A 13,925-nucleotide genomic window follows, 5' to 3' on the forward strand; every position below is an offset into this window, starting at 1 on the left:
ATAGCCAATTAAAAACATTGTTATAATTTCAGGTGAACAGTGAAGGGACTCAGCCATACATTACACTTCACAAATCAAATAGCTCCACAGAGGACTTCATGTCTCTTTCATTTCTGAAAATCTAAATTTCAACTGACTATTAAGTTCTTTTTGGATCAGACATTCTGACTTTGTACTTTGTACTTCTGATCCTGATATTTATTAATGAAAAATGTGTTTATTTTACTCATTGGTAGTTAAATGACACTACATTATCTCTTCCACACCAAATTTACCCTTCCTCACTAACATCACGCAATCAATTTTCGTTGCTATGCTTTCCACCATCAACCCATGGGCATCACTAAAATCTTCTAAAGACCCTGGTATTTCCCTCTCTAATATGTGTCTTGATGAAAATGAATGGGTGGATTCTTCATGATGAAAATCCATTTTAACACATAAGAATTCCACTTTGTGAAAATTTTGATTTTGTGCTTCTACACTATACCAAGGAATCAATTTCACTCAATATATGCTTCCACTGAGTTCCATTTTGTGGTAAATGTTTCCACAAACTAACAGACCCCCAGGTGCTTAAACTATGTTAATGAATCCAGGCTCTGAAAGTACACTCATATTGCTAAATTCAGCTTGATCTAATATTATCATTTCTCCTTGGTTGAGTACCCTCAGAATCTATTCATCTTTTCGAATGTTTAGTCAATATTAGGCAATTCCTGTGGTTCATTTAGAATAGTATTTCCATCCCAAGATTACACTTTCTAATTGATACCCTGTTGTTCTCAGGGGTGGGAATCATATATAGGCCAAGGGGAATGGGGCATGGAAAGAATGAAATCCCTCTTAAAAGTTATTCCTTTGAGTTGAAGAAGTAGCAGCATCTTCTAAAAGGAAGGAATTGCTTTACAGATCAAGGAGTGTGGGGTTCTTTCAGCAAACAAAGGAAGTTCAGTGGGGCTGAGAATTCAGTGAGAATCCCAAGCAGTCATTTTCATCTGTATCTCATTGTCTAATCCCCGTGCCAATTCTTGGGCAGCCTTGTTTCCAGATCAGTGTTCTAACTCTTTATAAAGAGGCAAGATGAACAGTGCATTAATTCCAATTCAGAATGCATTTGTTGGTTTTTTAATTTTTTAAAAATATATTAGTCCTCTCATCCTCCAATGGAAAGAAATCATTAAAAAGTAATTTTATAAAGCCCCTGTATTTCAACTGAGAATTTTGGGAGTTGAGCTTACAATTTGTCTCTTGTCCAGTGATTTCATGGGTCTTTAGAAGCAGCCATTTTGCCCTTCCTGTTTCATGTCCTTCATACTTTCCTATGACGATAACTATATGTGTGTTTTTTTTAATTGGCGTATAATTGCTTTACAATTGTGTTAGTTTCTGCTGTACAAGGAAGTGAATTGGCTGTATGTATACATATATCCCCTCTCTCTTGGACCTTCCTTCCCACCATCCCATCCATCTAGGTCATCACAGAACACCAAGCTGAGCTCCCAGCACTTTACAGCAGATTCCCACTGGCTATCTGTTTGCAGATGGTAATGTATATATGTCAACATCAGTCTCCCAGTTCACCCCACCGCCTTCCCTCCCCCGCCCAGCCATGTCCACGTCTGTTCTCTATGTCCATTTTTGCATAGCAAAAAAACCATAAATGGGATGAACAGACAGCCTTCAGGATGGGAGCAAATATTTACAAATAAAGCAACTGACAATGGATTAATCTCCAAAATATAAAAGCAGTTCATGCAGCTCAATATCAAAAAACCAAAGCCCCATCAAAAAATAGACAGAAGACCTAAACAGACATTTCTCCAAAGCTATGTGTTTTTTCAAATCCTTACCCTCAGGTGCGGAGAAGGCAATGGCACCCCACTCCAGTACTCTTGCCTAGAAAATCCCATGGACCGAGGAGCCTGGTGAGCTGCAGTCCGTGGGGTCACTAAGAGTCGGACACGACTAAGCAACTTCACTTTCAGTTTTCACTTTCATGCATTGGAGAAGGAAATGGCAACCCACTCCAGTGTTCTTGCCTGGAGAATCCCAGGGACGGGGGAGCCTGGTGGGCTGCAGTCTCTGGAGTTGCACAGAGTCGGACACAACTGAAGCGACTTAGCAGCAGCAGCACCCTCAGGTGATGTGTCATTTTCAGTAACTATACAGGGGATATATCCCATTTTTGCAGGTCACTCTCCTCCAGATAAAAAAGTAACAATCTTTTACCTGGGAATATAATTGCATGATTAAAAGCATGCACAATACTAGACATTTTTCTGCACAGGAACCTTCTCCATGATTGTCCCTTGCTTACTCTAGGACTCCATCTTCATGGGTTCCCCAAACCTGCATCCACAAGCTCTCTGCTGTAGTCTTATCCAGATTTTTGCAGTTTTCTGAATTTACTATTACATCTTCTCTCTAAGCTTTGCTCGTGACACTTCCTGAACCAGAAATCCCCATACCACCCATCTATACATAGAACACACATTCAAATACAGCATCACTTCCTCTATGAAGGCATTCAGTATTTCCTATGTCACACCTTTAGAAATAAGTACATGCTCCTGCGAGAAACTAGTTACCCACTGTAGACTCAATCCCAGTCAAAACAATTTGTGGTTGTTCCTCTCCCTGTCTTTTAGCCTCCACGTTTCTTGATGACAGGCAGTTCCTTTTCTACCTTTTTCCCCCATTGACTAACTTCATTGTGCTGGTATATCGTAGGTGTTCCATGGATGCTTGTGTGATGAGGAAGAGAAATTAAATTTGGCCAATCGTTCTTATAGACTTTTTAGTCCAATTTACACTCCCTAATAAAATAATTTTCAGCTACCAGTCCCCTTGAATTTTAAGCATTTAATTCTTAACTTTTCTCTCCACTGAGAGACTTGGTTAAAAATATTTAATAACATAAATAATTAGCATATTTATCATTTATCTCAATAGGAATTTCAGTTCTACTGAGTATAACTACTCTCTGGGATTGAATGTTCCAATTAATTTCTCCCCTATGTATACACTTTTCCTTGTTTTTCTTTTTTTACTAAATGCTTTCAGCATATAGTAAAATTTTTAGGACAAAAATTACTTATGAAAATGAACTTTTTGTATTTTCCTCAAATTTTAAAATATATTAAAGTAAAATAGTTTCAAATAAAAATATTGCTGTAGTGGTTTCTTCACTGGGAGGTAAATTATATTTGTGCGTGCCTGCCAAGTGGCTTCAGTCATGTCCAACTCTTTTGCCACCCCATGGACTGTAGCCCGCCAGGCTCCTCTGTCCATGGGATTCTCCAGGCAAGAATACTGGAGTGGGCTGTCTTGCCCCCCTCCAGGGGATCTTCCCAATCCAGGGATTGGACTCAAGTCTTTTATTGTTTCCTGCATTGGCAGGCAGATTCTTTACCGCTAGCTCCACCAGGGAAGGCCAAAGTACATTTGTAAGGATAGCTAAAGATAATATATAATTATTAGATGCTAAACACTGATTTCAACCTTACACAAGATTTCAGTGAGAACTGGAGTATAATGACTAAGCCAGGCTCTAGAGTCAGATGCCTAACTGGTTCTGACTTTGGGTCATTCACTTGGCCCTTTCCATTAGTAAAATAGAGGCAATGAGACACTTACTTTTTAAACCAGCAATTTCTTTTAATGATTCAGCCTTAAAGTGTGTGTACATTTTGTCCACAACCAACAATTGAAAGCCTGACTTTTTCTTTGGCAGATCTTCTTTTCAAAGCAGCTAGGATGTTGTATAACAATGTTCTTTTCGTGTTCTTGTTGGAATAATCATTCATGTTCCTGGCTAGAAACCACATCCACATTTTCCATATTCATAATTTTGGATAAAATGCTTTTTCTACTAAAAGGATGCCACTCCTAATTACAGCATCAAAAAAAGAAATTATCTAAGATTTTCGAAAGGAAAAAAAAAACGTTTGGTACTATTGTATGACCGCCATAGTTGGAGTACTGAAGAAGTGTAACACAAACCTACTTTTCTTGAATAAAACCAAATAAAATATGTGTTTGTTATTCTATGTTTGGTGCCAGTGTATAGTAATGGAGATTCCAGAAACCACTGTGAATTTCATTTATTGAATCTGAAGAAATAAACTGTGTTGATGGTAATATACCCAACTTTTCTTCATCCTCTATCTGCTAAATTAGGGAAGCAGAAATAAAGTGATTGCCATTGTGCTGTGAAAGGTTGAAACAGATACCTTTCATTCTTCCTCCAATTTTTTAAAAGGTACTTGCTAATAGTCTAAATGAAAAGTTATTAACTATCTTTTTGCATTAAAAGATAGTTTTTTACAATTTTTATGTAGTGTAATTTTGTTTTTTTTTTCATGGTGAGAATACAAATGAAGTAGCATTTAAATGAACTAAAGAGAAAGCAGGAGAAATAACTTGTGTGAGTCAGAAACAAGAATAAAAAGAAAGATTTTTCATGTATTTAAATTTTATTACAAATTACCTATCAGTGTTCAATGCCACAGAAAGTTCAAGGAGGTAAAAATTTTTAAATGATCATCATCTTTGGCCACTTTTCTCGTAATTAATTTAGAATTTGATGGCAGTATAGAATGACCTTAACGTAAGCTGTGTTTTGTGTATTAAAAAAAAAGTGTAAAAGATATGAATAGAAAGTAATAGTGGGGACATTTTTTGACTCTGTGGCCACTAAATCATGTTTTTAAGCCAAAAATGTCACAGTACTTCAGATTTAGATCAATATCAACTCAGGTTAACATGTACATTGCTAAATGCTATAAAGGATACAAATGATAGAGAAGAGATAGTCTACTCCATATTTCATAAGAACTGAGATGTCAAACTACTTCCCCATCCATTTATTGGCTATTTATTCAGTCTCCCAAAGACTAATTTGTTATAATCCCATTGGAAATCTCTGTGCCCTAATTTGTGTTTAAGGCTCTTATGAAATAATTATATGCAGTACATACCAACTGTGTGCTAGGGTATTAGAGAAAAAGAAAAGAAAAGAAAAGAAAGCTGCTCAGTCGTGTCCAACCCTTTGCAACCCGATGGACTGTAGCCTACCAGGCCCTTCTGTCCATGGGATTTTTCAGGCAAGAATACTGGAGTGGGTTGCCATTGCCTTCTCCAGGGGATCTTCCCCACCCAGGGATTGAACCTGGGTCTCCTGCATTGTAGGCAGACGCTTTACCATCTGAGCCACCAGGGAAGTCTAATACCCACCAGGATACTAGAGAAGCTTGGAATAAATCCTCTCTGAGATAGTTCTTATCTTTTATAATGGAAATGTCACACCATCCAAACTTTTCCTCAAATCTAATTCAAATAGCTATCTTTCCTCAATTTGGCTTTACGAAGATTCTAGGGAATGATACATATCATATCATTTTAATTGTGTCTATTGAATTTGACGGCTTTCCAGGTGGTTCAGTGGTAAAGAATTTTTCTGCCAATGAAGGAAACACCAGAGACCCAAGTTAGATCCCTGGGTCAGGAAGATCCCCTAGAGAAGGAAAATGGCAACCCACTCCCATATTCTTGCCTGGGAAATCCCATGGACAGAGGAGCCTAAGCTATCGTCCGTGGGATCTCAGAGAGTCAGACACGACTGAGTGGCTGAGCACACATGCACACGTGATTCTGAAAACCTTATTTCTTGCATAAGGTCTTTTCGTGCATGTGAGAAAGAGTTTGGGTGTGAGATTGCTGTTCACGAAGATGGGTTTACCTTACTAAACCAGTAAGGAAAGACCATTATCCAATTAAACTTTTGTAAAAACCTATCTTTCTAATTATACCTGGGAAAACATAATCACCTGGACCACCTGAGATGGCGCAGGTTCTGATGACAGTCTGAAGCCTTCAGAAATGTCTGTGTGCAGTCTTTCCATATTGAAATTGGACTTAACCCCTCAGCAAGAGGACTGATGGACTTCAGATTTTCTTTTGTTTAGGATTTTTTTATATGAATCATTTTTTTAAAGTCTTTATGGAATTTGTTACAATATTACTTCTGTTTTTTGCCTTGGATTTCTGGCCACGAGGTATGTGGGATATTAGCTTCCTGATCAGGGATCAAACTCACATCTCCTTCATTAGAAGGTGAAGTTTTAACCACTGGACCACCAGGGAAGTCCCTCAACATTGAATTTCAAAATATCTTTTCCCTTGCCACCTCAAACTACGAAATAGTTTCTTCACATTCACTTGAAAGTTTATAGTGAGCTCAAGAGTTTTGTTTATAGAGAGATCTGTATACAATAAAGTAAATTTTTAAAAAAGTAAAAATGAACAGATTGTAACTCAACCATACATCAAAAAAAAATTTTTTAATCTGTACCCAAAATGACATGATTGTTATTATTCTCACCTCTGTGTATTTTCCATCATAGTCAAAGTTGTTCTTATATCTGCTTGGGATTTGGCTAAAGAGAATTGTTAGAAAAAAAGAAAAATCCAAGGGAAAATTGAACAAGCATACACATTTTATAAAAAAGAATTCTTGTAAAGTAAAGCAAAGTTATTGGAATCTAATGTGACTTGGCTAAGGAGTACTTGCCACTAAGCATTTTTCCCCTCAGGTAGGGTATTGCAGATTTTATTTGAAACATTATAAATCTAAAAAGAACTGGCTACATAATTCACTATACATTTCACAAATTTCTCCCAAGCCAAACAAATTAATTTCAGATAATATTTTCAGCCAAAGGACAATAAATATTTTCACTGTTAAATTCATTTTCAACTACTCAAAAAGCCTCCAAGCTATTGGTTTCATAAAGTTGACAACATACTCCCTACAATCATTTCTAGGACTTTAACTCAAATCCATAAACTTTATGCAAGTATGTTTGATTTTTTTGGCTTTTTAAGTCCTTGAAAGACCACCTAATTGCAATGCTTTTAACTTATTCACTCTATGACTATTAGGGAATGTATCTCAAAGTAATTTTAAATTCACACTTTACTCTTCTCTAAATTCTCAGAACTGTGATTTAAATTCAATTTTTAATAATAATATTCTCTATAAAGCATCTAAAAAGTTAAAAGGAAGCATATCTTTAAATGAAGATTTCTTCTAGAAATTTTCAATATTCTTTCCATACCCTTAGCTAAGAGATTCTTAAAATTGAGAATCATCCAGGGAACCTGTCCAATTTTCACGTCCCAAAGCTTCCATTTCAGAGACTGTGACTTAGTACATTTGAAATGGAGCCTAGAAATCTGTACTTTTATCATGATGTCATGGTGACACTGATTCAGACTGATCAAGCAAAATACTCTGCAAATTTTTGTTCTCTATTTTTTTTAATTAAAATGTGCTTCCTGACATCAACCACTTTTTTTTCCCCTTTGTGCTTCCAGAAAGCCCAGAGCCTGTGGCAGAAGTAGTCAAAGCTGAGGGCTTTTCTTTAACTATAGAATAATCAGTTGTCAAAGAGTTAGTTAAGCTTGAGGTAGAGAAAACAGTGTAGAATTTCACTCTGTCACCTCTGAAATATGGCCTTGTTGTCCTTTAAAATTTAGAACTTTCCATAGCTTATGAGAAGGGAGAGAAAAACGAGAAACCTTGAATGTACCCTCTGCCAGTTGGCTGCTATGCCAATGTGGGGACTGTAATGAAAAATCTGCACGGTTTTCTTTCCATTTTCACCAGATGGAATCTATCATGACAATCCATTTTAAAAGCCCCTCGGGCTGGGAGGGGTGCGCTGGAGACAAACGATCAGCTCCAGCGTTGACAGGATCCCTGTTTCTAGGCATTGCATCTATCTCTTGGGAAACTTACAAACATCTTTGCAAAAGATATTAATTGGTCTTTAGTGTTAATTCGTTTTGCTGGCTTCTTTGTTATCATGAGCTTATTCCCGGGTATAGAGAAAGGAAACTTTCCTCTTTTCCCACTGGGCCAGCACAGCAGATGCTTTGGCACATTTAGCAGATATCAGTTACAGGTGGGAAGCCACCTTGTATCTGTCCACTAGCCAAGAACACTTTTTGGTAAAAGTGTTACCTTCAGTAATCATCTAAATAGATGGAGATAAACACCTCTTCCATAGAACTCATCTTCCAAAGAGGTGGAGAAGAGATAAATAAACAAACTTAATGCAAGATTCTAAGGGGTATGTGGCATGAGATTGTGGGGAATGTCATAGGACTCAGATTAAGAAAAGAAAAGAAGAAAGAAAGCAATGGAAGTGTAGGGAGAGGGACAGCTGGAAGGAAGGACGTTCAGGGAAAGAGAATATGATTTGATTTCATGATGGGAGACAATAAAGACTTTATAGAAAAAGTGGTATTTAAATCCCCTCCCCAACCTCCACCAAAGCATTTGGACATGGGCTTGAGAAAGTGTTATAAATTAAGGGTATTGAGGGGTCAAACTAGGTCTTTAAAGAAGCATTAGAATTATTGCTGATGACACCCACTGGATACTACATTCAGTCAATCAGTGAGCCAGGGAGGTTCTCCAGGGCATGAAATATGGGTTGGAGGGAGCTACAGAGCATGAAAATGAATTGCATTAAGCACTTCAGAACTTCTCTTTCTCCTTTAACATTTTAGAGTAGATGATGATAAGGACTCAAATTTATTAGCCAGGGTAGGATTTTTTTCATAAGATATCAATAATGTTGGTTTTTATTAAAAACATGTAATCTTTATAATATCTGAGAATGTCTAGACCACATCACATTTTACAACTTAAGTTGATAATTTCATATGCTTTTACTTTTTTCAGATGTCTTTAAGTGATGATATTTTGTCCCTCTAGGAAGATTTCTATAACGATCCATTCCTCAGAGACTAGGGAGAGAGCTGGGGTAGAGAATGGAGAGGTGGTGCTAAGGAATCAAAGATTTCAGTCCAGAAGGAGTAAACTAATAAAAAGAAATGCCCTTTAGATCACAAAAAACTCATAAGAAACTATGGGCCCTTGGTACACCTAAATATATTTCTGATACTTCTCTTAACTAATCATTAGGATGCAAGATCACAAAATTTTCTTTACTCTCTAGTGAAAAACATAAAAAGCAAGGCCAGTTAATCTCTGTAAAGGTTTTTTTTAAAGAGATTTTGCAGATGTTCCATTTTTCTCCTATAATCAGTAAAACTGATTTAAATGTCACAATTTACTGATCCTATTGTGGTTCCTGACAGAAAGGATAAAAAGCACTATAAAGGATCTCCCAGAACAAAAGAAAAAAGTTTTGTGTCATCTAGAATTTGTGCATGTTTATTTTAAACTAACAATGAACTTACTTCTTTGAATGGAATGTCTTGGTGCATTTTTAAAAATAATGTGAGAAAATCTGATGAATTACAGGTGGAATAAGGAATCTTCATCAAGTTGTTTCTGTTTATTATATTTTCTTAGCATTGATCTTTTCTCTTAACTTTTCAATTTCCTGTATCCAAGGAGAAAAAGGCATTAAACAATGGCCAAGACCGAGGGCTCACCCTCTCTCTATGTGTCCTGCATTCCACTACTCTTCTCCACCTCAGGCATCTGGAGAATAAATAAATGCACAGAAGTCAAGGTCTTACGCATGCAATTTCTTTGAAATGGGTTTTTAAGCCCAATATTACGTTACTGTTACTGCATGACAACGTTGGCTCAAGTGGAAGACACCTTTTTTCTTGATGAGAGTCAGACAACAGAGGCTAACAACATTGACAACAGCCTGAGTTTTCCCCAAGCCCACACCTAAATCGTATTTTTCTATTCTGTATTATTAGATAGGTGAGAATGGTAAGCCCTAGACACATGTATAGCAGGGAAAATTTTCTTCTGTATCATCTTAAAAATCTGTCAGTTTGCAAAGGTGAACTAACAACAAGTTTGGCCTTGTAGAAAAAAGGAGAGAGAAAGAGAGAGAGACAAAGAAGAGAAAGAAGAACAGCTTATTATTAGGAGATTCAATGTCCTAAGTAAGGGATATAAATGATACCCCAATACTTTGGTGCCGTAAAGGTCTATGCATCCAAGAAATATTTACAAAGTGGCTTATATGTGCCAGGAGTATGGTAGGCGCTGGAGACAGAGCACTAGAAGTAAAAGACTGAAATATCTGCCTCTGTGAAACATACATCCTGTTAGGGATAAAACAATAAGAAAATACAAATAAATTAAATAACACATATTAGAGCCAAAGAATTGATGCTTTTGAATTGTGGTGTTGGAGAAGACTTTTGAGAGTCCCTTGGACAGCAAGGAGATCAAACCAGTCAATCCTAAAGGAAATCAACCCTGAATATTCATTGGAAGGTCTGATGCTAAAGCTGAAGCTCCAATACTTCGACCACTTGATGCAAAGAGCAGACACACTGGAAAAGGCCCTGATGCTGGGAAAGAATGAGGGTAGGAAAATGGGAAACAGAGGATGAGATGGTTGGATGGAACACCGACTCAAAGGACATGAGTTTGAGCAAACCAGGAGATGGTGAAGGACAGGGAAGCCTGGCGTGCTGCAGTCCATGGGATTCCAATGAGTCAGACACGACTTAGTGACTGAACAACAATGACAATACAGATTAGCTGATGACAAGTGTGGAAGAACAAGATAAGATGTGTGGAGAGATTTCATAAATTAGTTAAGAGAATCTGAGCAAGGATACATTTTATAAAGATGTGAAGAAGTACACTATCCTGAATCAATTCAGCTTCTTTGAGTTATTACCAAAATCAATTCTAGCTAATTTAAACTTAGAAGGTGATTCTTTAGAAGGATACCAGGGTTATTTGCATAGGAAAGGAAGAGAAAACAAATAGGCAAATATGTAACAAACAAACAAAACTTTGGAAGTTTTGTATTCCTAAAGGAAAGAATATTACTGATTCATCTCAGGGCATAGTAAAATCAGGAATCACCGTAGAAGGCAGAGGATGCTTATTTCACGGGTGAGAAAGTTCTGTAGGAGTGAGGTCATTGGAAAAAAGTACAATAGTATGCACTGGTCATTTGAATTAAGGAAAGAGTGAAGCAGGAGATAGATGGTCCCTGGGCCGAACAGTTCCTCCCCTGTGGACGGAAATTCCTTAAGAGCAGAAACTCCATTAAAGCAGGATGATGAGGGGAGGCTGGGCCCTGCCCAGATAAGAGATAAAAGACCACACATTCCTCATTCTCAGGGTTAAGGCGACCTCCCTGACTACGCATGCGCAGAAATGCTCCTTGGCGGTCAAGAAGAGTCGCGGCGTCACCTCATGATAACTCATGTGCACTACCCATAGGCCTCTTTACTAGAACCTGTTTTGGCTAAGAGACAAACATACTCACATGAGAGGTTCCTGAGAAATACTAAATATGGACTCAGGACGAGGCAAATAAAAATAGTTTGTCAAAGGAAAACCCGGAAGAAATGCCCCATAAAAGTGACTCAAACTGCCAGGAGGGTGACTTAGTGACTCTGAGCCTGCCCGTGTCTATCCACACATACTGTATTCTTTTCCTCCTAGTAGATACTTTGTTTCACTGCTTTCCGTCTTTGTGGGCATTCATTTCTGCCAAGTCGAAGGACCAGGGGCTGGTTGCTGAGCTCTGGTCTAGAGGCTCTGCCTTGGTGTTCTCACCATCCCAACCTGACTTCAATACCAGGAACCGAAGCCCTGCTTCAGGCTGCGGCCAGGGCCACCCGAGATCTAGAGGAAGTGATTTGTTTGTATCTACAAAACCGAGTAACCCGTTTCTTCTCAAGAGTATAAGAACTGAGACAAGCCCATGGGTTACTTTCTATCTGCGTTTTCCTTCTCAGTTCCTCTGAGCAGCCTTCGGGTAGGATAAGGCTCCTGAAGACTGAATGGACAGTCTGGAAACCATAAGCTGTAGAGAGACAGCAAAAGGGATAACAACCCAGGATGAGCCAGAGTGTACCTTTACCTCCTTTGCAGGATGGCACATGTCTAGCCCTGCTTCCTGCAATTACCTGGGTGGCCTGTGTCTCTGGTTCCTTCTCATCAAGGGGAACAATAAATAGGAAGAATACTGAGATAGTCAAGTTACCTGGAAATCCCAAAGTCTAGCTCTGTGGCCTTGAATCAGTTAAAAATAACAAAATCTTTGAGCTCCAAAGAATGAAGTGTCATTTATTCCAGTCTTCTTGATTTAGATATGAAGATAACAAAGATCAGAGAAGTAATCATCCAACCAGATACTTAGTGGCATAACCATGACTATAACCCATTCCCACTGAATGTTTTTTCTGCTGTATTAAACCACCTACTTAGCCAGGAAACTTTGCTTCATTTTCTTCCTTTCAAAAATGGGTGTGAATGTCTACCAAACAGTTCATAGTCTTTTGGATGAGACTGATCTGTGTTTAAACCTCAGCTGCAGATTTCACCATCTGTATGAAACTTGGCTAGTTAATATAAATTTCCTGAGCCTCCAATTCCTGGTGTGTAAAATAAGGACAAGATTTACCTCATGGAAATCTTATGATATTAAAGGAGGTAATTATATGAGGGTTTTAAGTAACACTATTAATGATTTTTTTTAAATAGCCTATTTGGGTTGAAAATAAATTGAATCATGTATTTTATCAATGTGGCTTATGTTTGTTGCCATAGCTTACATTCTCACATTATATTCTCTTTGGTGAAGAAAAGTAGATGGAGGAGAAGGGGAGGAGGAAGAGGAAGGAAGGAGGAGCGAGGATGGAGAAAGGAGAAGGAGAGAAAGAAGAAGAAAAAGACTTTCCTGGTGGCACAGTGGATGAGAATCTGCCTGTCAGTGCAGAAGACACAGGTTCGATCCCTGGTCTGGAAGATTCCACATGCCATGGAACAACTAAGCCTATGTACCACAAATACTGAGCCTGTGCTCTAGGGCCTGTGAGCTGCAGCTACTGGGCTTTTTTGCTGCAACTACTGAAACCCACCCACCCTAGAGTCTGCACACGGAAACTGCTGAAGCACATGGGCCTGGAGTCTGTGCTCTGCAACAGGGAAAGTCACGTGCTGAGAAGCCCTGCACCTTAACGTAGAGTAGCTTCCACACACTGCGACTAGAGAAAGCCTTTGTATAGCACAGCCAAAAATATGAACTAGGTAAATAATAATAACAAAGGAAAGAAAAAGAAGAATAAGAAGAGGAGGGGCAAGAGAGAGAGGAGAGAGCATCACAGCTTTCATTCCAAGAGAATAATCAAACCTTCCAGCTTTGTCCTCACTCTAAACTTGAGGTGGAAAAGGTACAAGTGAGAGAGGATTCTTTTATCAGAAGTTAAACATTCTCATTCTCTCAAAGAGGGAGATCTTGGACTCATGCTATTGGAATTTGTGCATTTAATACTTCAGTTCAGCAGTTGCTAGATGGGTTTACTTGAGAAACAAAGAAAGCATTTTACTTTTGCAGTAAAAGAATTATTTGGAACCTGGCTGACTGCTGCCTGATACTTCATCTCTGAAGAGAGAGAATTAGAAACCCTTTGGGAAAAGTACAAAAATGAAAGACTTCTCTGGTACTAAATGTTGTGACATCTATCATGGTTACAAATAAGACTGAAGTGTGTCTCCAGTTGCTTTACCAAGGTCTAAGTGAAATCGAATTCCACTTGTTTCTCACGTCTGGGGAAGGATAAAGAAAGACTAGAGATAAAGGTGAACTTAGAGTGGTTGCCCTGTTTGAAACTGAGAATATTTAAAAATATTCCTATTACAAAAAGATAAGCTAAAATTGCTGTAGAGTTACTTTCTGGCATTCGTTTGGCTTACTTTTAGGGTTTTGTTTTTGTTTGTTTGTTTATTTACAGTATTACCTTTTTAGCTATTATAAAATTGTGGAATAAGATAGAGGGAAAATACAACCCTAGAACAGCTAAAACAATGCTAGTAATAGTCAAGGAAACCCCAATCTTAGCAAAATCTGAAAGAGCAATGCAAATGGTGCTAACTAGGAGTTAGAGGTAGT

The 13,925-nt window shown here is 38.0% G+C and overlaps 1 non-coding gene across 1 annotated transcript; it reads right to left on the reverse strand.

The window, feature by feature from the left end:
• Nucleotides 1–5,152: 5,152 nt before the first annotated feature.
• Nucleotides 5,153–5,224, reverse strand: TRNAC-ACA. The gene has a single exon. It is a non-coding gene; the product is annotated as a tRNA-Cys (tRNA).
• Between the last annotated feature and the right edge of the window lie 8,701 nt (nucleotides 5,225–13,925).

The sequence above is a fragment of the Bison bison genome, unplaced genomic scaffold (genome assembly GCF_000754665.1).
Source record: "Bison bison bison isolate TAMUID 2011002044 unplaced genomic scaffold, Bison_UMD1.0 scf7180017864535, whole genome shotgun sequence".
NCBI classification, from domain to species: Eukaryota; Metazoa; Chordata; class Mammalia; order Artiodactyla; family Bovidae; genus Bison; species Bison bison.